This window comes from Dermochelys coriacea, chromosome 1 (genome assembly GCF_009764565.3).
Source record: "Dermochelys coriacea isolate rDerCor1 chromosome 1, rDerCor1.pri.v4, whole genome shotgun sequence".
Taxonomy (NCBI): domain Eukaryota; kingdom Metazoa; phylum Chordata; order Testudines; family Dermochelyidae; genus Dermochelys; species Dermochelys coriacea.
The window spans coordinates 165,965,457-165,990,377 of record NC_050068.2 but is presented as its reverse complement, the minus strand read 5'-3'; the positions used below and the strand labels follow the sequence as shown (position 1 = coordinate 165,990,377).

Here is a 24,921-nt window from a genome sequence, read left to right as displayed (position 1 = left end):
CATGCTAAATACCTCTGTTTAACATTCTTGCAATAGTAAGGGTGAGAATACCACAGAAACTAACTGCATCAATTGCTTTGGAAATTTTCATACGCTGAACTACTCTTCATTCTAATATTATCCAGAGGGGAAATTATTTATAAGTTCCTCAGAAATCAGAGCCAAGATTTTCAAAAGTAACTAGTGACTTTGGATGACCAATGTGAGGCATCTTGACAGCCTTATTTACAGGATTAACTAAATTCTTCAAATATAATCTAAGCACAACATTTCTGTTTTAACTACTGTACATTAAAAGTTGTCAGTATTATTCTATTACCACCACCATTCAAGACAAAAAAAAGCCTGACTGTTAAATTTCTTTAAATACCTATTTTAAAATTAATTTCAACTGTAATGGGTTTGTAAATTCTAAGAACATTCATTAGTACCCAAAACGTTCTGTAAGTTTGGGGAAGATACACGGTATTCCCCGTGCATAATAAAGCAGGGATTCAAACTGCTAAAAGTACAAAATCAACTCAACCTTAAAATGTGGATCCACAACTGGCATCTCTATAATTTAACAGCACCTGATGTGTGAAAGGTTAAAAACTTAATGGAACCATTTTCTCTTAGAGTCAAGGTATTTACCAAACACACACACAGTCCTCTAACTCTTTAAAGTGATGAGCATTACCCTGAAAGGCAGAGTAGTATTATCTCAATTTTGTATAGAGGGAAATTTATAAACTCAGATTAAGCCTGGGTCTACACTACAAACTTACATCAGTATAACTATATTGCTCAGAGGTGTGGAAAATCCACACCCCTGAGCAACACAATTATACCAATCTAACTCCCAGTGTAGACAGTGGCTATGCTGATGGGCGAGCTACCATGGATACAGCTACTGCCTCTCGGGGAGCTGAAATACCTACACTGATGGGAGAAGCTCTCCTGTTGGTGTAGGTAGGTAGCATCTTCAATAAACGCTGCAGCTGTGTCACTGCAGCGCTGTAAGCATAGACAAGCCCTAAGGGACTTGAACAAGACTATAAAGCAAGTAAGAGATCCAGGAGAGGAAGTTCAAACATCTTCTCTCCTTGTGCTACTTCATCCCTTCTGTGCCAACTCCTCCCCACCCGCACCTCACCCACCACCTAATCACAGTAGAATTCTCCAACTGCAGACACAGCAGTACTTCAGCAGTCTGGGGAAGTCGATGTTATAGACTGAAGACAGTGAAGCCCTAGAGACAACCACTGTTCAGGTGGGTAAAAACAGGTGGAGAAGAGAAACCACCAACAGTTACTTCACACCAGTACTAAACCGTGCTGCTTTTGCTATATAACTATACTGAAGTCTAGATACACATACAACATCTATGTCACAATAAGCTATTTCACCTCAAAGAATAACTCACTAGAAGGACTATACCATCTTAAGAGATGGCAGGCCCTGATACACTTTCTATTTTCTACTTAGCACTTCTGACAGCACATGTCTGATCCAAAGGATCCTTCCCTCCTGCCTATCCTCCTCTCCCAGGCCCCACTGCAATAAATAAATAAATAATAATAATAAAAAAATCATGGTACTGAGTCTTAGAGTCCAGGTCAGCTGGCTCAGGCTTGTGGGGTTAAAAATAGTAGTATAGATGTTTGGGCTTGCTGGAACCCAGGCTCTCAGATCTTCCTCCTCGTGAGGTCTCGGAGCTCAAACTCCAGCCCAAGCCTGAACGTCTACACTGCAATTTTACAGCCCCACAGCCTCAGCCAACCAATACAGGCTGTGTCATGTGTCTTATACTGGAGCACAGACATACACTTTGAGAAAATGCCACTCTTGCTCCCCCTCCAACCTAAGAATAGGTGCACCACCACTTTTCATCCTCCCCTTTTAGCTCCTGCCCTGTGTCATTAAGTCCATTTCTAGATCTCCCAGTCTATTAAAATGAATGTTTGCTGCTCCTTCCCTGAACTGTCCTTGCTATTTAAAAGGCATGTCTACAGTATCCCAGAGTTCAGACTAAGGGGATATGAATATCAGAGTACACCAAAGTGCTGCATTTAACTCCCCCGTCTATACACAAACTTATACCATCTTGAGGTTGGAAGTTCACATCCACAGCATCCACAAAGAGGAATTATAGCATAGCACTCTGGTGTGCCCTGCTAGTCACATCCCCTTAGTCTGAACTGTGGGGCAATGAAGACAGGCCCTAAATTACTGCTTAATATGTTAAAAGTATGAAACTTACATGACTCCTGTAATCAAAAAACCTGCAAGTCTCAAAATATCCTATACACATGGAGAGTTCAAGGTAAAAAATACAGCTATATTTAAAAAAGAAAGAAAATAAATAAGCTATTATAGAAATGATTCTATTCCTCAGGGATGTGTAATACAGGAATCAGGACCTAGGAAATATCAGTTAAAAAGGCCTGATATCAGCATCATCATCTCCAATTAGAACCCATTAGACAAACACAACAAAGGAACAAGGAGAATTCTCTTTTAGACAGTTTAATCCAAAATAGAATTGTAGCCACCATATTAGCCCTTTTTTCGAGTATAATTGTTAAAGTCTGAGATCCTGGTAAGATGTTTAATAGCCCATTTCAGAGGCTGACAGATTTCTCCTCTCTTTCCAATTACTGAGGGAAAGAAAAAACAAAAGCAAATAGGTTTAGTTAAATAACAAAATTATGGACTAAGTACTTGCAGGCACAGAAAACAACCACCAAGCTTTCAGCATAGTTACCAAAACAAAAAAACCCAACATTGTCAGTAATTAAATACAGGAAGAACAAACAAGTACATTTGTTTCCTTAACTACTTGCTGGACTAGGAATCTAATTTTCTTTCAACAGCAACTTCCTTCAGGAGCTAGTAGAAGAGCCAGCCACCACATACAGCTTTTGAATCCATTCTCTCTCTGGGATCATCAACCCTTTGAGCGAGATAATTTTTAACCCAGGAGTTTGGATGACCCTTCCACACATGGCAAATTCCAGCTCCAGATTGGCTTTAACCAGTCAACATTTCAAACCAACAGATACATTCCAAGTGAGCATTGGTCTCTGGCAGCCGGGAAGGATTAGTATGACTATCTAAACATTTCATGTCACCTGCTAGTTAGCGTCACACTTTATTCCTTTGGTCCTTCCCTTTATTATTTTGAAGCTCAATCTCTTTTTTGCTAAATTATTACACATTCCTTCTTTGAAGTCACTGTCAGGTGAACAAAGAGAATGCCAGCACTGATTCTCCTGAATTTTAACATAAAATATTGAAAAAGTAACCATTAGCATGGATATTTCTAAATTGTGATCCTCACACCTGCCCTTCCTGGTATAACTCTAGGAGCAGATTCTACTCCCTTGAGGCAGCTGTGGTCAGGAGGCTGACAGAAGGAAAAAAAAGAGTACAAAGAGCCAGTGTTGTTTCAAGGAGCCACCTCCTTCTTCCCATAGACCAAGGAGGAGTTGTTCCAGCCGAGAAAGCAACCAGCCTCCCATCATGAGAGCAGAAGCAGCCTGTATCAAGACACTGTCCTCAGGAACAGTGGTTATTTCAGGAGTGTAATAAAAAAAGAACTCAGAGTGCAGAAGGTAGCCATGGACCCAAGAGGAGGCAGGAGCCAGTCCCAGAGATCAGGAGACTGCTTCTAGAGAAGAAAAGGAGTACTTATGGCACCTTAGAGACTAACAAATTTATTAGAGCAAAAGCTTTCGTGAGCTACAGCTCACTTCATCGGATGCATCAAGTACTCCTTTTCTTTTTGCGAATACAGACTAACACGGCTGCTACTCTGAAACCTGCTTCTAGAGAGAGACTGATGTGATACAGCTAGGAACCAGAGAAGGATCCAAGAAGCAGGCAAACACACAGTGGGTAGGAAGTGGGAAACCAAATACAAAGCAGTGTATGAGGTAGGAGTTGGTAACATGGGGCCATTATCTAAGGAGCAAGAGAAGCAGGAATTGAGGCCTAGTAAAATAATCCATAAGAAAGAAATGAAGAAGGGCCTTAAGAAAAGCAGGGCTTGGCAGAGGACTTGGGAATACTGCCTGTGTTGCTGCAGATAGCATGTTCCAAGCAACAACAGCACGAACAGAGTGAAAGCGATGAGGACACCAAAAGCAATATTCCCAAAGGGGACGCTGAAAGTGCATACATGGGAAAATTTGGGGTGGAAAGATATGGATCAAATTTAAATGCAAGTCTAAATTAATGAAGACAAGCTATTTAAAAAAAACGCACTTACAATTTGTAACTAGCCATTGGGATGGAATAAACTAAAATCTATTGTTTCCTTCCCTAATAATTTTCACATACCCCATTAAAACAAACATGGTGATTTGCAATTTTAGAAAGAAAAGGAGTACTTGTGGCACCTTAGAGACTAAAATTTATTTGAACATAAGCTTTCGTGAGCTACAGCTCACTTCATCGGATTCATTTGGTGGAAAATACAGAGGGGAGATTTATATACACACAGAGAACATGAAACAATGGGTTTTATCATACACACTGTAAGGAGAGTGATCACTTAAGCCATCACCAGCAGCAGGGGGGGAGGGAGGAAAACCTTTCATGGTGACAAGCAAGGTAGGCTATTTCCAGCAGTTAACAAGAAAATCTGAGGAACAGTGGGGGGTGGGGAGAAATAACCCCCCCTGCTGCTGGTGATGGCTCATCTTAAGTGATCACTCTCCTTACAGTGTGTATGATAAAACCCATTGTTTCATGTTCTCTGTATGTGTATATAAATCTCCCCTCTGTATTTTCCACCAAATGCATCCGATGAAGTGAGCTGTAGCTCACGAAAGCTTATGCTCAAATAAATTTGTTAGTCTCTAAGGTGCCACAAGTACTCCTTTTCTTTTTGCGAATACAGACTAACACGGCTGCTACTCTGAAACCTGCAATTTTAGAGTTCATTGTGATTGCTAAACTGTGGAAGTTAAATAAAAATGTGGCAAAACCATGTTTTAAAGAAAAAAAAATCAAATTGTGTGTTTACCAACCTTGTTAGTATCCCTTTAAATCTGTTTTGGAGCAAAAGCTCACTGTTACAACACAGATGTGTTACAGTAAGGTTTATGTTCTTTCCATATATGTGAGTGGGAATGTCCCACTAGACTTGGGATCTTTTGTTATATAAACTGAACCCAAATCAGGGTACGTGCAGAAGAGCTATATTGTCACAAATCAGTAGAGAAGAGCATCATTCCAATAAAATTACCTACAAAAAATGTCAAATTTCTCAATTTGAAAAGTGTCTTAAAAATTCAACATCTTAATCAGTTTAAGAAACAGCACTTGGATAACCACGTAAAAACTTCGGTTTTTATTTTTATGGCAATGCCTATTTGATACAATTAGCCAAAAAGACACGAATTTAAAGCTTTAGAGAGTACAGTAACTCCTCACTTAACGTTGTAGTTATGTTCCTGAAAAATATAAGCGAAACAATGTTAAGCGAATCCAATTTCCCCATAAGAATTAATGTAAATGGGGGGGGGGGGGTTATGTTCCAGGGAATTTTTTTTTTTTTTTTGGCCAGACAAAAGGACTACACACACACACACACACACAGAGTTTTAAACAATTACAAACAATTTTAAACAGTTTACAAACAATGTAATACTGTACACAGCAATGATGGCTTGGTTGAGGTGGAGGAGTCAGAGAGTGGGATATTTCCCAGGGAATGCCTTTCTGCTAAATGATGAACTAGCAATTGGCTGAGCCCTCAAGGGGTTAACCTGTTGTTAATGTAGCCTCACACTCTACAAGGCAGCAGGAATGGAGGGAGGGGATAGCATGGCAGACAGAGACACACTGTGTGTGTGTCTGCGCGCGCATGCGCGAGAGATGCACATTTCCCTTTTAAGTATGCTGACGCACTCTTAAGTACACTGCCTTGTTAAGTTAATCAGCAAGCTGAGACCACAGCTGCTGCCAGAAAGCTCCCTCCATCCTGAGCGCTGTCCTGTGTCCCCCTCTATGGAGATGGGGTAAGCAGGGTGCAGGAACAAGGGGGAGGGAGACACCCTGACACTTCCCCCCCCCGCCACCCTCACACAGCAAGCAGGAGGCTCGGAGAGCAGCTCCAAGGCAGAGGGCAGGAGCAGCACATGGCAGTGGTGGGAGGGACAGCTGAACTGCCAGCAATTGATAGCCTGCTAGGCGACTGCTGCACAGAGAACTTAGGGGTGTGCGGAGTTGATGGGGGGCTGCCGGTCCACCCTGGTTCCAAGCCCCCACCAGCTAGTTCCAACAGCCTGCGCTTCCTTCAGTGGACAAAGCAGGCAGCTGCCAAACAACATTATAAGGGAGCAATGCACAGCTTTAAACGAGCATGTTCCCTAATTCATCAGCAACGTAACAACGTAAAAACTTAACTGGGACAACTAAGTGAGGAGTTACTATACTTTACATTGACTACCTCAGAACAGGGATCTTTCCCTACAATCCTCTCCCCCAGGCAACTGGACCTAAAACAGTAGATTTTCCTCTTTCCTCACTCTGCAGTGGAACCAATCATATTCTATGTGGCTCACACTTTAGGTTTCATAGCTGTTTCCCAACCCCATCCACAGCTACTGACCTCATAGACTAAAGAAATGAGAGGTGGAGCCAAAAACTCTCCTCTCAGTATGTTTGCTTGGAGCCACAGATACTCAGTCTGACAAATCAAAGCCACACTAGAATTAAGTTGAGGCACTGGGGAGGGAACTGAACAACAACAAAAAATACCCCCGTCACCTAGGATGTTGAGGGAAAAAAAAGTCAAGGTGAAGACAGAAGTAAAATGAAGCTACTTTATTTTAAAAGGGATATTGTCAGCCTGAAGACCATGGAGGATTGAGGTATTATACACCTGCTCTTGAATTCTGCCGATTTCAGTGTTTTTAAAATATATGAGGAGTACTTGTGGCACCTTAGAGACTAATGAATTTATTTGGGCATAAGCTTTCGTGGGCTACAGCCAACTTCATCAGATGCATGCAGTGGAAAATACAGTAGGAAGATAGATAGATATATACAGAGAACATGAAAAAATAGTGTTGCCATACCAACTCTAACGAGACTAATCAATTAGGCTAAGGCATCTGATGAAGTTGGCTTTAGCCCACGAAAGCTTATGCCCAAATAAATTCGTTAGTCTCTAAGGTGCCACAAGTACTCCTCATTCTTTTTGCTGATACAGACTAACACGGCTACCACTCTGAAACCTGTCACTTTAAAATATATGTTTCTCTCATTTTATTGTGGGGGCGTTTCGCACAATAGGGAAAACTGACTATGTACAAATTCTGTCAAATCCATGAATTAAAAAGCTGAAAAGAAATTTTCTCTAACCTTTCACTTAGTAGTAGTCTTAATTGTTACTAGTAACAATAGTAGGAAAAGAATGTGATTTTTATTTTAAACAGTCTCAAATACTATCCCCAAATTAGAGTTTAACAGGAAATTCCAAAACTTATGTTAATTCAAAAGTCGGTGTGTGGTGGGAGTACAGCAAGCATAAGAGCCTTTTACAGACAAGTGAAATTAAAGCCCTGCTTTTCTTTTTTACTGATATTTCTGCAATCTGCTGTGCTTTGAAAATGAAAGCAGTATTAAATAGCTTACTGAACTTAAACCAGCTGAATATAAAGTACTTAAATTCATATGTAATCCTGTAAAACACTTCTCTCAAACTGCTCTTAAATGCTCTTAAACTGTCAGCAAATAAAGTAAAAGAAAAGGAGTACTTGTGGCACCTTAGAGACTAACAAATTTATTAGAGCATAAGCTTTCGTGAGCTACAGCTCACTTCATCAGTTGCATCCGATGAAGTGAGCTGTAGCTCACAAAAGCTTATGCTCTAATAAATTTGTTAGTCTCTAAGGTGCCACAAGTACTCCTTTTCTTTTTGCAAATACAGACTAACACGGCTGCTACTCTGAAACCAGCAAATAAAGTGTTCGGTAAAATATTCACAAAACCAATGCTCACAAAGCTTAGAAGGAGACGAGTTACCACCTCATTTTCCAGGCTAATAAATACAACCAAACAAGAGGAACCAAACTTATGAACATTACTGAATTTTTAATAGGTAATGTCAAATAGGCAACAGTCATACTGACTAACTTGCAAATATCAATATTTGTGCAAAAGGAGGAAATAATGTAGGGAATAGTCCTATGGTGGCAGGAGGATGGACTCACTAGATGACCTACCAGGTCTTTCCTAACTCAGCGTAAAAGCTGCCCAGACTCACGTCCAAAACTTGAAAAAAGTACCCGACAAATATTTCCTCATACCAAAGTATACAAGAATTGCATTAATTTCATTCTGCAACTTATTTTGAGGACCTACTATGTTTGGAAGCAGCAGAGGAGCAGTGTTCTGAAACAAAGGATGAACAAAAATTTTTACCCATGGCACTGATCTTAGACCCCCCGCCCCCAAAGAAAAAAGTCCATCTCTGTACACAGCAGATCCTAAAAGAGCAGCAAATCAAGAATTCTGTCCGCTTCCCTCTGCTAAAAGATGTCTTTTGCCAACAAAACTGTGGAGGTGTACACACTGCAATGCCAGTTTTGGCGACAAAATAAAACCACCTTGACGAAAGACAAAGCTTTTTGCAAAAAAGTTAAAGAGACAAAGCGTCAGTGTAGATGCTGCCGTTATGTCAACATAACTGGCCTCCCCCAGTATCCCACAATGCCTGCTGTGACCGCTCTGCTCATTGTTTTGAACTCTTCCCTTTCCGTTCAAAGTTCCGGAAGCTCTGACATTCCTCAGCATGGGACCTCATAGAGCAACTCAGGATGCTTTGGGAGAACTAGGAAGGAATCAGAACCATTAATGTGGAATGTTGCTCTCACCAGCAGGCGGGCAGTACGGGCTGCTGCTGGGGGGAGGGAGAGTGGAGAGACTGCTCAAGCTGCTGTCTGAACTTAAAAAGACAGCATACCAACACACTCAGTTTGTTTCTGTCTCTTCCCCCAACACACCCACCCACCTTCAGTTGAAAAGCAGCTCACAATCTAGTAGGATGCCCATAGAAACAGGATTGAGAATGTTGCCTTATGTGACGCTGTACCTGCCCCATTAGGCATTGCAAACCCTTCCCAAAGCACCCTGTGGCCAGTTGCACAGTGGCATAGCTACCCACAAAGCACTGCTCTGTGTCGATGCAAGAGCGATGCTAGCAAACAGGGGACTGCAAACAGGTGAGTTTGAGAGAGGGCGAAGGAGATCCCCCTGCTGAACAAACAAGGTGTAAGTGCTAACCTTGGAGTGAGTGAGTTTGTTTGGCTGTGGGTTTTTCTTTCTTTCAGTTACATGGTCAACTGGGTCAAATGGGATTGTGTCTGGGGACAGTTTGAGCCTTTGTTCCCTTGAGCATTCTTGATCATCCTTGTGATCACCCTCCCCCTATATGATTAACGAGGAGGTAGGGCTGACCTTGGAGGGAAGACCTTAAAAGCCAGAGGCTAAGCAACCAAGGGGAGAGAGGGAGTTTTTGTAGGAGGGAGTCATAATATAATCATTATGGTTAGGGAGGGCCGCATTGCCAGTGCCAACACTGCTCCAGTCTCTTCCACCTGTGCCTGTATCCAGACAGAGAACCTAACCATTGATGCCTCTACCCAGATCCTGGTGTGGATTTTCAGACTGTGGCCTGCATTTTCCACTCTCAGAAAGCCAGGCTGGGGAGACCATCCAGTGTGAGAGTTGCCGGCTGGTGGAATCTCTCAGAAAGCAGGTGGAAGAGCTACAGGAGGAGGTGGGTAGGCTGAGCATCCATCATATGAGGAATTCATTGACAGTATTCATATGGAGACTTCCAAGGCTGAAGTCACTATCTAGCTAGCGAGGACTGCTGTCATGCCACCAGGGGAGGAGGATAAGGCTCTGATACAGGGAGGACACTGGCTGCTGGTTACTTCTGGCAGCAGGCAGTACTCCACTCCTACTCCCAACCCACCCACGATGGTAATGGAGAACCGTTATGCTGCCCTGGCAATGAGTGATGAGGAGTCACCTCCAAAGGTTGAAGAGAAGAAGCCATGTACCCCTCCCAAGGCTGGGAGGATCACATGGCATCCCAGGAGATATGCTGCCTGCCAGGGGCCCGTATCAGAGATGATATGGAGGGATTGTCGAGGATTATCCGGCCCTCCGACTACTATCCCATGCTACTCATCCTTGTGGGCACTAATGATACTGCGAGGTATGACCCTCAGCAGATCAAAAATGACTACAGGGCTCTGGGAGTAAGGGTGAGGGGGTTGGGAGCACAGGTGGTGTTCTCTTCAGTCCTTCCAGTCAAGGGTAGGGGCCTCAGCAGAGACAGATGCATCCTGGAGGTGAATGCCTGGCTGCAAGGATGGTGTCGCCAGGAGGGCTTCAGCTTCCTTGACCATGGGATGCTGTTCCAGGAAGAAGAACTGCTAAGCAGAGATGGGGTCCACCTATCGAAGAAGAGAAGAGCATATTTGGCTACAGACTGGCTAACGTAGTGAGGAGGGCTTTAAACTAGGTTCAACGGGGGCAGGTGACCAAAGCTCACAAGTAAATCAAAAACATGGAGACCTGGGAGAAGAGTCAGACTGGGGGGGAGCATGGGCTGCTACAACATAAATAAGGGAGGGACAAGACAGAAAGGGGGGGGGGAAATCAAATCAGTATCTTAGATGTCTGTATACTAATGTGAGAAGTATGGGAAATAAGCAGGAAGAACTTGAAATGCTAGTAAATAAACACAACTATGACATAGCTGGCATCACGGAGACTTGGTGGGATAGTACTCACGACTGGAATATTGGTATAGAAGGATACAGCTTGCTCAGGAAGGACAGGCAGGAGAAAAAGGGAGGAGTTGTTGCCTTGTATATTAAAAATATAAACACTTGGACTGAGGTTGAGATAGAAATAAGAGACAGACCTGTTGAAAGTCTCTGGGTAAGGATAAAAGGAGTAAAAAACAAGGGTGCTGTCATGGTAGGGGTCTACTACAGACCACCAAACCAGGAAGAAGAGGTGGATGATGCTTTTCTTAAACAGCTAACAAAATCATCCAAAGCACAGGACTTGGTGATGGAGGACTTCAACTACCCACACATCTGTTGGGAAAATAATATAGCAGGGCACAGATTATCGAACAAGTTCTTGGAATGTATTGGAGACAATTTTTTATTTCAGAAGGTGAAGAAAGCTACTGGGGGGAGGCTGTTCTAGATTTGATTTTTGACAAAGAGAGGAACTGTTTGAGAATCTGAAAATGGAAGGCAACTTAGGTGAAAGTGATCATGAAATGGTAGAGTTAATGATTCTAAGGAATGGTAAGAGGGAGAACAGCACAATAAAGACAATGGATTTCAAGAACACAGACTTTCACAAACTCAGGAAGCTGGTAGATAAAATCCCATGGGAAGCAAGTCTATGGGGAAAAACAACCAAAGACAGCTGGTAGTTTTTCAAAGAGACATTATTAAGGGCACAAGAGCAAACTATCCCACTGCATAGAAAAAATAGGAAGTATGGCAAGAGACCACCCTGGCTTAACCAGGAGATATTCAATGATCTAAAACTCAAAAGAGTACTACAAAAAGTGGAAACTTATTCAAATTACAAAGAATAAATATAAAAAAAACAAACACCACAAGTATGTAGGGACAAAATCAGAAAAGCCAACATACAAAACGAGATCAAACTAGCTAGGGACATAAAAGGAAACAAGAAAATATTCTACAAAGACATTAGAAGCAAGAGGAAGACCAAGGACAGAGTAGGCCCGTTACTCAATGAGGGAAGAAAGATAATAACAGAAAATGTGGAAATGGCAGAGGTCCTTAATTACTTCTTTCAGTTTTCACCAAGGAGGTTGGTGGTGATTGGACGTCTAACATAGTAAATGCCAGTGAAAGAGAGATAGGATCAGAGTCTAAAATAGGGAAAGAACAAGTCAAAAATGATGTAGACAAGTTAGATGTCTTCAAATCAACAGGGCCTGATGAAATGCAACCTAGAATACTCAAGGAGCTGACTGAGGAGATCTCTGAGCCATTAGCAATTATCTTTGAAAAGTCATGGAAGACATGAGATATTCCAGAAGACTGGAAAAGGGCAAATATAGTGCCCATCCATAAAAAGGGAAATAAAGACAACCCAGGGAATTACAGACCAGTCAGCTTAACTTCTGTACCTGGAAAGATAATGAAGAAAATAATTTAGCAATCAATTTGCAAACATCTACAAGATAATAAGATAACAGTCAGCATAGATTTGTCAAGAACCAATTGTGTCAAACCAACCTGATAGTTTTCTTTGACAGCGTAACAAGCCGGGGGGAGTGGGGGGGAGGAGAAAGGAAGCGGTAGATGTGGTATATCTTGACTTTAGCAAGGCTTTCGATACTGTCTCACATGACCTTCTCATAAACAAACTAAGGAAATACAACCTAGATGGAGATACTATAAGGTGGGTGCATAACTGGTTGGAAAATCATTCCCAGGGAGTAGTTATCAGTGGTTCACAGTCATACTCGAAGGGCATAACAAGTGGGGTCCCGCAGGAATCAGTTCTGGGTCCGGTTCTGTTCAATATCTTCATCAGTGATTTAGATAATGGCACAGAGAGTACACTTACAAAGTTTGTGGACGATACCAAGCTGGGAGGCGTTGCGAGTGCCTTCGAGGACAGGATTAAAACTCAAAATGATCTGGACAAATTGGAGAAATGGTCTGAAGAAAATAGCATGAAATTCAGTAAGGAAAAATGCAAAGTACTCCATTTAGGAAGGAACAATCAGTTGCACACACAAAAATGGGAAACGACTGCCTAGGAAGGAGTACTGGGGTTCATAGTGGATCACAAGCAAAATATAAGTCGACAGTGTAATGCTGTTGCAAAAAAAAGCAAACATTCTAGGATGTATTAGTAGGAATATTGTAAGCAAGACACGAGAAGTAATATTTCCACTCTACTCTGCGCTGATTAGGCCTCAACTGGAGTATGTATGTGTCTAGTTCTAGGCACCACATTTCAAGAAAGATGTGGACAAATTGGATTAAGTCCAGAGAAGAGCAACAAAAATGATTAAAGGTCTAGAAAACATAACCTATGAGGGAAGATTGAAAAAACTGGGTTTGTTTAGTCTGGAGAAGAGAAGACTGAGAGGGAACATGATAACAGTTTTCAAGTACGTAAAAAGTTGTTACAAGGAGGACAAAGAAAAAAAAATGTTCTTTTTAACCTCTGAGAATAGGACAAGCAGCAATGGGCTTAAATTGCAGCAAGGGCGGTTTAGGTCAGACATTAGAAAAAACTTCCTGTCAGAGTGGTTAAGCACTGGAATAAATTGCCTAGGGAGAGAGTGCAGAATCTCCATCATTGGGGATTTTAAAGAGCGGCTTGGGCAAACACCAGTAAGGGATGGTCTAGATCAGGGATCAGCCAGGACGGTTTGTTTACCTGCAGACGCTACAGGGGCAGCCAGTGCTTCCCGCAGTCCTCACTATCCTGGAACAGTGAACCGTGGCCAGTGGGAGCTGCAGGTAAACAAATGGTCCCAGCTTGCCAGCAGATTTCCCTGACAGCCACGTGCCAAAGGTTGCTGATCCCTGGTCTAGATAATACTTGGCCCTGCCATGAGTGCAGGGGACTGGACTAGATGACCTCTCAAGGTCCCTTCCAGTTCTATGATTCTAAGAGCTGCTAGTGTGGATGTGCTCTGCCGACATAAGGAGCATAGTATGGACATGTGACAGCGGTTTAATTAAAGCGGCATAACTTTTGTTGACAATGCTGCAGTGTAGACAAGGCCTTAAACACCAGCAGCTGGCCTTTGTCAACAGGGTATTGCTTTTGAACCCTCTACCCCCAACTTTGATATTGACTACCGGCTACTAAGTTTCTGGTGATTTTTTTCAAGCCTTGTTTAGGGCCAAAAGGAAACAGTCCAACATATAGATATCTTCAGCAGACTATCAAAGAATATTCCTAAATGAGTCTAAGTTTTCCAACAAACATGTTGAAAAAAATTTCTCCAAAAGCAGGTCTTCCATAGTCCATGTACACTGCCACTTACCCACAAGTTCCAAATCACCTTCTCTAGCACAAGGAAGTTTTATTTTAAGGCAACTCATCAAGGAAATATAATGAAGCAAACTTTGAAAGCGGTCTTCCCCACACAGACGAGTACATCAACTACAATTGAACATCAAAGAGCAAGGAAGTGGGGGGCAATTCCAGAAATAATGATAAATCTTTTTAAAAAATTTTTAAAAGGAACAACAGAGGTAGAAATACCAAATATCCCCATATGAAGTTAGGGCAAAGGATAGTGGTAAACAATGAACATTTTTAAACTGAAGTTTGCAAAGACAAGGAAAAAAGATATATTTTGGGCTGGGCATGATCTTTAAAAAATAAGAGTACCACATATATCTATATCTTCTGGGAAATACCAAATGTGAGAAATATACGTTTTGCGATACTATTGAACAGAACCCTGTTCAGGTTCAGTAGCTTCCACCCATATTAAATACCATGGCACACAAACATGAAGCTGTGAAGGTTTGCAAACTGCTTCAAGGAGCTCAAACAATTACCCACTTTTCAGAAAAAAAGATGTGTGTCTGATGTGACAAGTCTCAAACTTCCGAGTTAATAGTTCTTCACATCAACATCAGTTACTTAATTGGCCAACAGCAAATGCTGAAAACTGGGCATCTGGCATCTAAGCTCTGGTCTACACTACGGGGTTAGGTCGAATTCAGCCGTGTTAGGTCTATTTTAAAACGAATGCATCTACACAACCAACCCCATTCAGCCGACCTAAAGGGCTCTTAAAATCGACTTCTGTACTCCTCCCCGGCAAGGGAAGTAGTGCTAATATCGACCTTGCTGGGTCGAATTTGGGTACTGCAGATGCAATTCGATAGTATTGGCCTCCCGGAGCTATCCCAGAGTGCTCCAATGTGACCACTCTGGACAGCACTTTGAACTCCGATGCACTAGCCAGGTACACAGGAAAAGCCCCAGGAAATTTTGAATTTCATTTCCTGTTTGGTCAGCGTGGCGAGCTCAGTAGCAGAGGTGACCATGCAGTCCCACCAAAATCGCAAACGAGCTCCAGCATGGACCAAAAGGGAGACTCTGGATCCGATTGCTGTATGGGGAGAAGAATTTGTGCAGGCCGAACTCCGATCAAAAAGAAGAAATACTAACGTATATGCCAAAATCGCACAGGGCATGGTGGACAGAGGCTACATCAGGGACACACAGCAGTGTCACATGAAAGTTAAGGAGCTCAGGCAAGCCTACCAAAAGACAAAGGAGGCAAATGTTCCTAGTCACAATCAAATCACCGTGGAAAACAACACACATAGCTACTTATACAACGTATTGCTGCTTACACGAGAGTATTTCAAAACAAACCAGGCAGAACACACAACCAGTCAGGTTGAGGCAGCAAGCCCAAACATTGAAGCATAAATCTCTATCAGAACATGGTGAATAAAGTTCAAGTGAAAGCAAGTTAAAGTAGTATGGGCTGGATGAATGGACTATAAAGTGGACAGAAAGCTGACTAGATCATTGGACTCAACGGGTAGCGAACAATGGCTCCATGTCTAGTTGGCAGCCGGTATCAAGCAGAGTGCCCCAAGGGTCGGTCCTGGGGCTGGTTTTGTTAAATATCTTCATTAATGATCTGGAGGATGGCATAGACTGCACCCTCAGCAAGTTTGCAGATGACACTAAACTGGGAGGAGTCGTAGATACGCTGGAGGGTAGGGATAGGATACAGAGGGACTTAGACAAATTAGAGGATTGGACCAAAAGAAATCTGATGAGGTTCAACAAGGACAAATGCAGAGTCCTGCACTTAGGACGGAAGAATCCTATGCACTGCTATAGACTAGGGACCGAATGGCTAGGTAGCAGTTCTGCAGAAAAGGACTTAGGGGTTACAGTGAATGAGAAGCTGGATACGAGTCAACAGTGTGCCGTTGTTGCCAAGAAGGCCAATGGCATTTTGGACTGTATAAGTAGGGGCATTGCCAGGAGATCGAGGGACGTGATCGTTCCCCTCTATTCGACATTGGTGAGGCCTCATCTGGAGTACTGTGTCCAGTTTTGGGCCCCACACTACAAGGAGGATGTGGAAAAATTAGAAAGGGTCCAGCGGAGGGCAACAAAAACGATTAGAGAACTGGAACACATGACTTATGAGGAGAGGCTGAGGGAACTGGGATTGTTTAGCCTGTGAAAGAGAAGAATGAGGGGGGATTTGATAGCCGCTTTCAACTACCTGAAAGGGGGTCCCAAAGAGGATGGATCTAGATTGTTCTCAGTGGTAGCAGATGACAGAACAAGGAGTAATGGTCTCAAGTTGCAGTGCGGGAGGTTCAGGTTGGATATTAGGAACAACTATTTCACTAGGGGAGTGGTGAAGCACTGGAATGGGTTACCTAGGGAGCTACCTACCTACCTGACAAAGGCCTGGCTGGGATGATTTAGTTGGTCCTGCTTTGAGCAGGGGGCTGGACTAGATGACCTCCTGAAATCCCTTCCAACCCTGATATTCTATGATTCTATGAAATGGTTGCTCTGGGTCACAGCCCCATACGTGCCGCTTCTATGATCAGCTGCATGGCATTCTTGGCAGGGACCCTACCACTACCCCACCACTGTCCATGGACACCTGCAAGGGGGAAGTCTCACGCAACAGGGAGGAAGATTTTGTGGATGAGGAGGAGCAGCAGGCAAGCGGTGAATCCGTTCTCCCCAGCAGCCAGGACCTTTTCATCACCCTGGAGCTAATACCCTCCTAAGGCGGGATCCCCAACCCTGAAGCCAGAGAAGGCAGCTCTGGTGAGTGCACATTTTTAACTACAGTACAGAGTTTAGAAACAATAGTGTTTAATGTTTGATTTGCCCTGAAGAATTGGGATGCATTCATGGCCAGTACAGCTACTGGAAAAGTCTGTTAACGTGCCTGGGGTGGAGCAGGAATCCTCCAGGGACATGTCCATGAAGCTCTCCTGGAGGTACTCTGAAAGCCTTTGCAGAAGGTTTCTGGGGAGGGCTGCCTTATTTCATCCTGCACAATAGGACACTTTACCACACCAAGCCAGTAGCAAGTAGTCTGGAATCATTGAAGCACAAAGCATGGCACAGAATGGTCCTGTGTTTTGGTCGCATTCAAGCAACATTCGGTCTATATCTTTCTGTGTTAGCCTCAGGAGAATGATATCATTCATGGTCACCTGGTTGAAAGAGGGGAATTTTTGTAAGGGAACAGTAAAAGGACCCCGTTCAAAATGGATTGTTTGCACTTGGCTAAAAGGGATCATCCCTGAGAATAGGCACGCGGCAGGGGAGGGGTGAAGGGCTCATCCCAGAGAATAGATACGCGGAGGGTGGGGGGAGGTGTGTGCTGTAGATGCACCTGAAAACCGCAGCCCCTCCTTTTAAATGTGAAACCCGACCAGCATTGCTTGCTATAGGAAAGGATGGCGCTGCAGTTTGAAACCATTCCCACATGTTATGAAGGTGGAAGAAGCCAACCCTGTGTACCAAAAGGCTTACCATGGCTGCCTGAAAAACCGAATTCTGTTGCCCAGCCATTTGTGATGTGTCACCATACAGGCAGGCACTCAATATAAAATGCAAAATGCAACCTTGTACCTAAAGCACATGTGCTGTCTGCTATGAATTGCTTGATTCACTGTGAAAGAGTCTCCCTTTTGTTCGCAGAAATGTATCATCTTAAATTTTACTCTCCCTTTTTATCTCCCTCCAGGTGCAAATGTTTCTATGCTCCCCCTATCATCTCTGTCCCTCAGGTTATCGCAGATTAGAAGGTGAAAAAAAACCACAGTCGCAATGATATGTTTTCCGAGCTCATTCAGACATCCCGCACTGATAGGGCACAGCTTAATGCATGGAGGCATTCAGTGGCGGAGGCCAGGAAAGCATTAAATGAGCGCAAAGAGCAGAGGCAGGAGGCGATGCTGAGGCTAATGGGGGAGCAAACGGACATGATGAAGCATCTGTTGGAGCTGCAGGAAAGCCAACAAGAGCACAGCCCCCGACTGCATCCATTGTATAACCAACTGCCCTCCTCCCCAAGCTCCATATCCTCCTCACCCAGACGCCCAAGAACATGGGGGGACGGGAGACTTCGGGCACCCAGCCACTCCACTCCAGAGGATGGCCCAAGCAACAGAAGGCTGTCAAACAATTTTTATTTGTAGTGTGGCTACAATAAACCATGTGGCCTTGTCCTTCCCTCCTCCCGCACCCCAGTCCACCCGGGCTACCATCAGTTCTCACTTTTTTTTTTTTTAAATAAAGAAAGAATGCATGGTTTCAAAACAATAGTTACTTTATTTCCTTTGCCAGCTGTGATCGAAGGGGGGGAGGGTGGTTGGCTTACAGGGAATTAAAATCAACGAAGGGGCGGGTTTGTAGCAAGGAGAAACACACACAACTGTCACACTGTAGCCTGGCCTGTCATGAAACTGGTTTTCAAAGCCTCTCTGATGTGCAGCGTGCCCAGCTGTGCTCTTCTAATTGCCCTGGTATCTGGCTGCTCAAAATCGGCTGCCAGGTGATTTACTTCAACCTCCCACCCTGCCATAAACATCTCCCCCTTACTCTCACAGATATTATGGAGCACACAGAAAGCAGCAATAACAATGGGAATGTTGGTTGCGCTGAAGTCTAATCTAGTCAGCAAACAGCGCCAGCGAGCTTTTAAATGTCCAAAGGCACATTCTACCACCATTGTGCACTTGTTCAGACTATAGTTGAAATGCTCCTTACTACCGTCCAGGCTGCCTGGACAGCTTCATGAGCCAGGGGAGCAAGGGATAGGCTGGGTCCCCAAGGACAACTATTGGCATTTCAATATCCCCAACGGTAATTTTCTGGTCTGGGAAGTTAAGTCCCTTCTTGCAACTGCTCAAACAGCCTGGAGTTCCTAAAGGTGCAAGCGTCATGCACCTTTCCTGGCCATCCCACGCTGATGTCAGTGAAACATCCCTTGTGATCCACCAGTGCTTGCACACCATTGAGTACCAACTGCGGTTTACGTACTGGTTGGCAAGGTGGTCCGGAGCCAAGATAGGGATATGCATTCCGTCTACTGCCCCACCACAGTTAGGGAACCCCATTGCAGCAAAGCCATCCACTATGACCTGCACATTTCCTAGAGTCACTACCCTTGATAGCAGAACGTCAGTGATTGCATTGGCTACTCGGATCACAGCAGTCCCTACAGTAGACTTGCCCACTCCAAATTGATTCCCGACTGACCGGCAGCAGCCAGGCGTTGAAAGCTTCCACAGGGCTATCGCCATTCGCTTCTCGACTGTCAGGGCAGCTCTCATCTTGGTATTCCTGTGCTTAAGGGTGGGGGGAAAGCAACTCACAAAGTTCAAGGAAAATGGCCTTACACATGTGAAAGTTTCGCAGCCTATGTGAATCATCACATACCTGCAACACTATGCGGTCCCACCAGTCTGGGCTTGTTTGCCGGGCCCAGAATCGGCGTTCCACTATATCAACCAGCCCCACTGCCACCACGATGTCCCAATTGCCACAGCCCGTGCTTTCAGGAACGTCTGTGTCCATGTCCTCATCACAATCGTCCTCGTGCTGGCGTCTCCTAGCCCGGTTCTGCACATACTCCAGGATAATGTGCTAGGTGTTTACAATGCTCACAACAGCAGCGGTGAGCTGAGCGGGCTCCATGCTTGCCAGGGTATGACATCTGCACGGGTAACTCAGGAAAAAAGGCGCAAAACAATTGTCTGCCATTGCTTTCAAAGAGGGAGGGAGGGGCAACTGACGACGTACCTAAAACCACCCGCAACAATGTTTTTGCCCCATCAGGCATTGGGAGCTTAACCCACAATTCCAATGGGCAGTGGAGACTGCGGGAACGGTGGGATAGCTACCCACAGTGCACCATTCCGTAAGTCGATGCTAGCCACGGTATTGAAGACCCACTCTGCCAACTTAATGCGCTTAGTGGGGACATACACAATCGACTATATAAAATCGATTTCCAAAAATCGACTTTTATAAAATCGACCTAATTTCGTAGTGTAGACATACCCTAAGACTAAGAAGAGAGTCTTTCTACACACACAGCCAGGGCCTGACTTTCAGAGGAACTGAGCACACACAACTCCACTGAAGCCAAAGAGCAATATAGGCGTTTAGCACCTCTGAAAAATCTTTACCTTTTGTAATAAAAATCAACCAACTACATTACATCTTATCAGGTGCTGAGACATTAAAGAAAGTATGTGTTCCTATACAGTACTATGCTGTTGCTATGCTTGACTGCTTGTATAGTCTTGTTCTAAACATATAAAGAAGTCTTCATAAAAATTAGCACATAAGGAATCCAAGAACACATTTTTTTCTACAAGTGTGTTGAATACATCTGAATTACAGTTAAAAATATTTTTCAATGACAAAATTATAGGTTATTCAAATACAATTTTAGATATTTGCTCATATGCCTATGCAAAATTAACTGAATATTTGCAGGAAGGGATGGAGGAGGAAGGAAAGAAGAAAATAACTTATGCTAACAAAGCACCTGTAATACTATTGGATTATCAGACTGAAAAGGTCTAGCTAGAAACACACATAAAAAATGAATGGGTCCAGGGTCTACCTGCTGGATAGAAGCCTGGTCCTTATCCTATCACAAATCCCCAGAGCTACTGAGAAAAGAGAAATGTTGGAATTCCTACAAAATTTCTGCCCTTGGGCTGTGGCTCAGAGGATTCATCATTAGTATCAGCCTCTGATATGCAAGCTGTGAAGCTTAACAACTACTAGCTGCTGCCAAGAGTAAGAGACCATCATAAACTGATTCTTTGGAAGATGAAGCCACAGTTTTATCTGTCCAAAGATACACCAAGGGCAGTCTAGCATGAGACGTAGTCCACTAAAGTATTCCTGCTGACTAGAAGGATAAACTTACAAAGTTAGGAGTTCATTTGGGGCAAACGTCTTTATAAACACTTTCAAATAGAAATGAAAAAGCATACAGGAGACTATTTTAGTTTTGGTCTGAGCTACTTAGTTCAGTAGCTCAAAACCTGAAACATAATCTGCCTCCTAAGATCAATTTATTAATTTATTTCTCCCTTGGCAAGTCTTCTACTCTCCTTGAAGGTTGCTTCTCTTCACTTCCCCATTTTTTACTTCTGCTAGCCTCTGACAGGATCCTCCACCTTTCTTGTTCTCTGTCTCTTGTTCAGAGGGCATGGGATCCTTCAGGATCACACTGATACTGCTCCTTTAGTTGCTCTGCAGCTGCCACTAAAGCAATGCAAAGCACCTTCCTTACCCCTGTGGATGAATTTACTGATGAAATTATTTCAGTCCTGGTAGTACAGTAAATGAAGGACCAAGCTGAATCCAAAATTCTGATGTACTGCAACTACCATACCCTTCAAACCGTGCACATATCTTCTACTCCTCTTCCCATACACCCCTCTCCTCTCAATGTACATCCACTGCTGCTGCTTATGCACTCAGAATAACTCCTAAGGCTATCTGGAGAGTAGCACTGGCACGATCCCAGGCTATGCCTACACAGTGCCATAATGTGGACTACAGGGTCATGAATGGCAGAGTGCACCAGAGTTGCGCTCTAACTGCCCCATGTGGATGCTACTGCCGCAAACTAAAAAGTATCTAGGTCACATTAATGACAGATTTCAGAGTAGCAGCTGTGTTAGTCTGTATTTGCAAAAAGAAAGCGAGTACTTGTGGCACCTTAAAGACTAACAAATGTATTTGAGCATAAGCTTTTGTGAGCTATAGCTCACTTCATCAGAGCTTATGCTCAAATACATTTGTTAGTCTCTAATATGCCACAAGAACTCCTTTTCTTTTAGGTTACATTAAGATACTCTTTGGTGTACTCTGCAATTCACACCCCTATAGTCTGCACTGAGATGCAGTGTAGACAAACCACTAGTCTGTTTCATTCTATTGCCCCTGCAGACATGGGAAACATGCCTTCTGCAGGAGCAACAAAGGCATGAGCTTCAATTGCCTTTTGAACCAAGATAGCCAGGAGAGAGAAACAGCAAGGTTAGTCTTTCCTCCTAGCATCAGAGATTGGCAACTGTGCCTCTCCTGCTCTTCCATATATATAAAATAACTAGGACTGCATCAGTTTCCATAAACCACTGCACTAGCTGGGGAAATATTGTACAGGATCTCTCAGAGAATTCTCTTAATGTGGACTGGGGGGGAACAGAACACAGTAAACCCACGTTTCTGTACCAAGTTTAAAACCTTGAACGCAGACATAAACCACTGACAAAAACTTTTGTCAATGTGGAACTAAGGTTGCCTGGTGGTATATCATGCCTTTTCAGAAGGCCAAGTTCAGCAAAACAAACGTCTAAAAACCAGAAAATAAAGCAATAAGGTGCTTCAAACTCAAACTTTTGAAAAGTGGGAAATACAGAGTTTAGGCACACACCTATGTAACCTGAACTCTGCTCTCTCTGAGCGATGCCCCAATATGCCCATAACACATTCATGCATTCTCTTTTGCACGGTACCTAACAGGAGCTACCTACATCTGCTCTACATTTAGACACATAGCCTACCCCACAGAAAGAACACTTCATCTGCTAAAATCTATAACCCCTTCCCCCTTATACACAAGATGCCATCTAACATTCCTTTCATTAAACCTACAGATCACATTCATCTCCCACCAGCCCGTGCCCTGCTACTGACAGAACCTACATGACTCAATACTGAAAGGAGGAATATTGGATCTCTCAGGGTATATACATGCATCTCTCTCCTTTGCACTGACACCCTACTACGAGGGCACAGCCCTCCAGATCCTCATATCACAATCACAGCTCTTCCAAAATACTCCGATTAATCCCTCCACCATTCAGTACAGCTACACCCAACACAGTGAATGCAGCTGAAATGCATGCAGATAATTCCCAGTACCTATTGTCAGCACAAAGGAGGGGAGAGTTAAAGTTGTGCTGGTGTATTCCTTACTTACATCCTGCTTTTCAGAAGTCTGAGTTTGAAATACTTGGTTTTCACATTTGAGTTTTACTGAACTTCACCTTCTTGAAAGGAACAATGTATCACTGGGCAATCTTAACTATGTTAATTTTTTGCCAGTGAATTTTCTAGTTTTTTCAACAAAAAGAAAAACAGACAGAAAGTTGTGTCATTGGTAAGAGTTGATGGCCATTTAGGCAATTGTATTTATCATGTAGGTTTGCTGTGGGGATGCTACTGTGGCCAGGTAAAGATAGTACCTAGTTCTTACATGGCACTTTTCATCAGTAGATCTCAACACCACTTTACCAAGTAGGGTAATGTCATTATCCCCATTCTACAGATGCGGAAACTGACACACAGAGAAATGACATGACTTGGCCAACATCACCCAGAAGGCCCAGTGACAAAACTGGGAACAAAGCCTAGATTCTCCGAGTCTCAGACTCCAGTCCCCTCTTTTCATCACACCACACAGTTGATATATGATCCTAAGGCCCCACCCCCTACCACTGTTATTATGGAATGGGAATAATCGTCATGCTCTAAAAAGTTTGGAGTGTGTAACTGCTAATAGGGCCGGTGAAAGAAGTCTTGCATGTTATTTGCCCCCCAAAGTTGAGTTTTATTACACAGTGGTTACAGTAACCTTAAGGACCTGAGAAAATTGGTGTGTGTGTGGGGGGGGGGGGGGATGGATAACACCCCTGCAACATATAGCCCCTCCACCATTTCCAGCTCACCTTCCCCTTGTTATCCCATTGAGCCATTAGAACATCAGACCCCAATCTGATTCACTATCCCCACCTCATGCCCCCCCCGAAGCACAGGAAAAGTCAAGCCAACGCAAGTACACATGTGGATTTTATAGCACTCAATCATCTCAATCTTAATTGTAAAGCATCGATACGCCGCACCTCCCCAACCCTAAACCCTCACTCTAGCTGTGTCACCTACCTCCTTGTCTCCACTCCCAGTGTCTGACCCCCTGCCACCCTCAATGCAGCTCCATACCCCTCTTCCCTATCCCTCCCACTTCTCTGCTCCCAAACCCCACTACCATCCCAGCAAGCATTTGCATGCATAATTTATTTTCTGGTTCAATACATTTTGCCAAACACACCTGACAGACACACTTTAGCAACAGGCCTACAACCTTTTTCAGATTTCTGCTCGAGGTCAGACTTGAACTCACACTAGCTGGGTGTAGGTCTGACTCAATGGCTACTGCATATCCACTTTAGCTACCCAGCTGTAGTGAAAACCTGCTGGCCAGTAAGCCTGAACGTTAGGCATGTGCCTAACTAGAGAGCTGAACTCTTTTGCTACTATTTTCAATTTGCTCCCCTCAAGGAGCAGTAGATGCCCTGCAATAGCTGGAGTACATGTCCTGCAATGGAGACCATTTTGGGCATGATCAGTTCCCTGACTCTGAACAAAAATACGTTGGCATACTCCATCAACCTTAAGAAAAACTGTTGGGGCGGGGAGGGGAGAAGGGATTGTATCTCAGTATTCCCCATGATCAAATTATCCCAAATTTGGATCACTTACTCTACTCTGTATCACCACAAAGCAAACCAAATTACAAGGCAATCCAAGTAACCATGTGGATTTTAGAGCATTTAAAAGGGTCAGGCTTTAAAGAGAAAACTGTTCTAACCTTAATTATAGCAGAACTAACATTGTGCTATAATATTGCTCTCTTCATGTAAGGAAATAGTGCTAGCTGATAACAGGTGAGTGACTAGGGAAAAGATTGGGAGGAAAAGACAGAGGTACACTGACATTGCAAAATGAGATCTGTCATTAGTAACTAGATCAAAAATTCAATTGTCTGGTCAA

At 43.5% G+C, this 24,921-nt stretch overlaps 1 protein-coding gene across 2 annotated transcripts in view; it reads right to left on the bottom strand.

Moving 5' to 3' along the window:
* The window catches only part of SCAF4 (SR-related CTD associated factor 4), a 79,775-nt gene that overhangs the window by 51,269 nt on the left and 3,585 nt on the right, over positions 1-24,921 (bottom strand). The gene's annotated exons all lie outside the window — the stretch shown is intronic.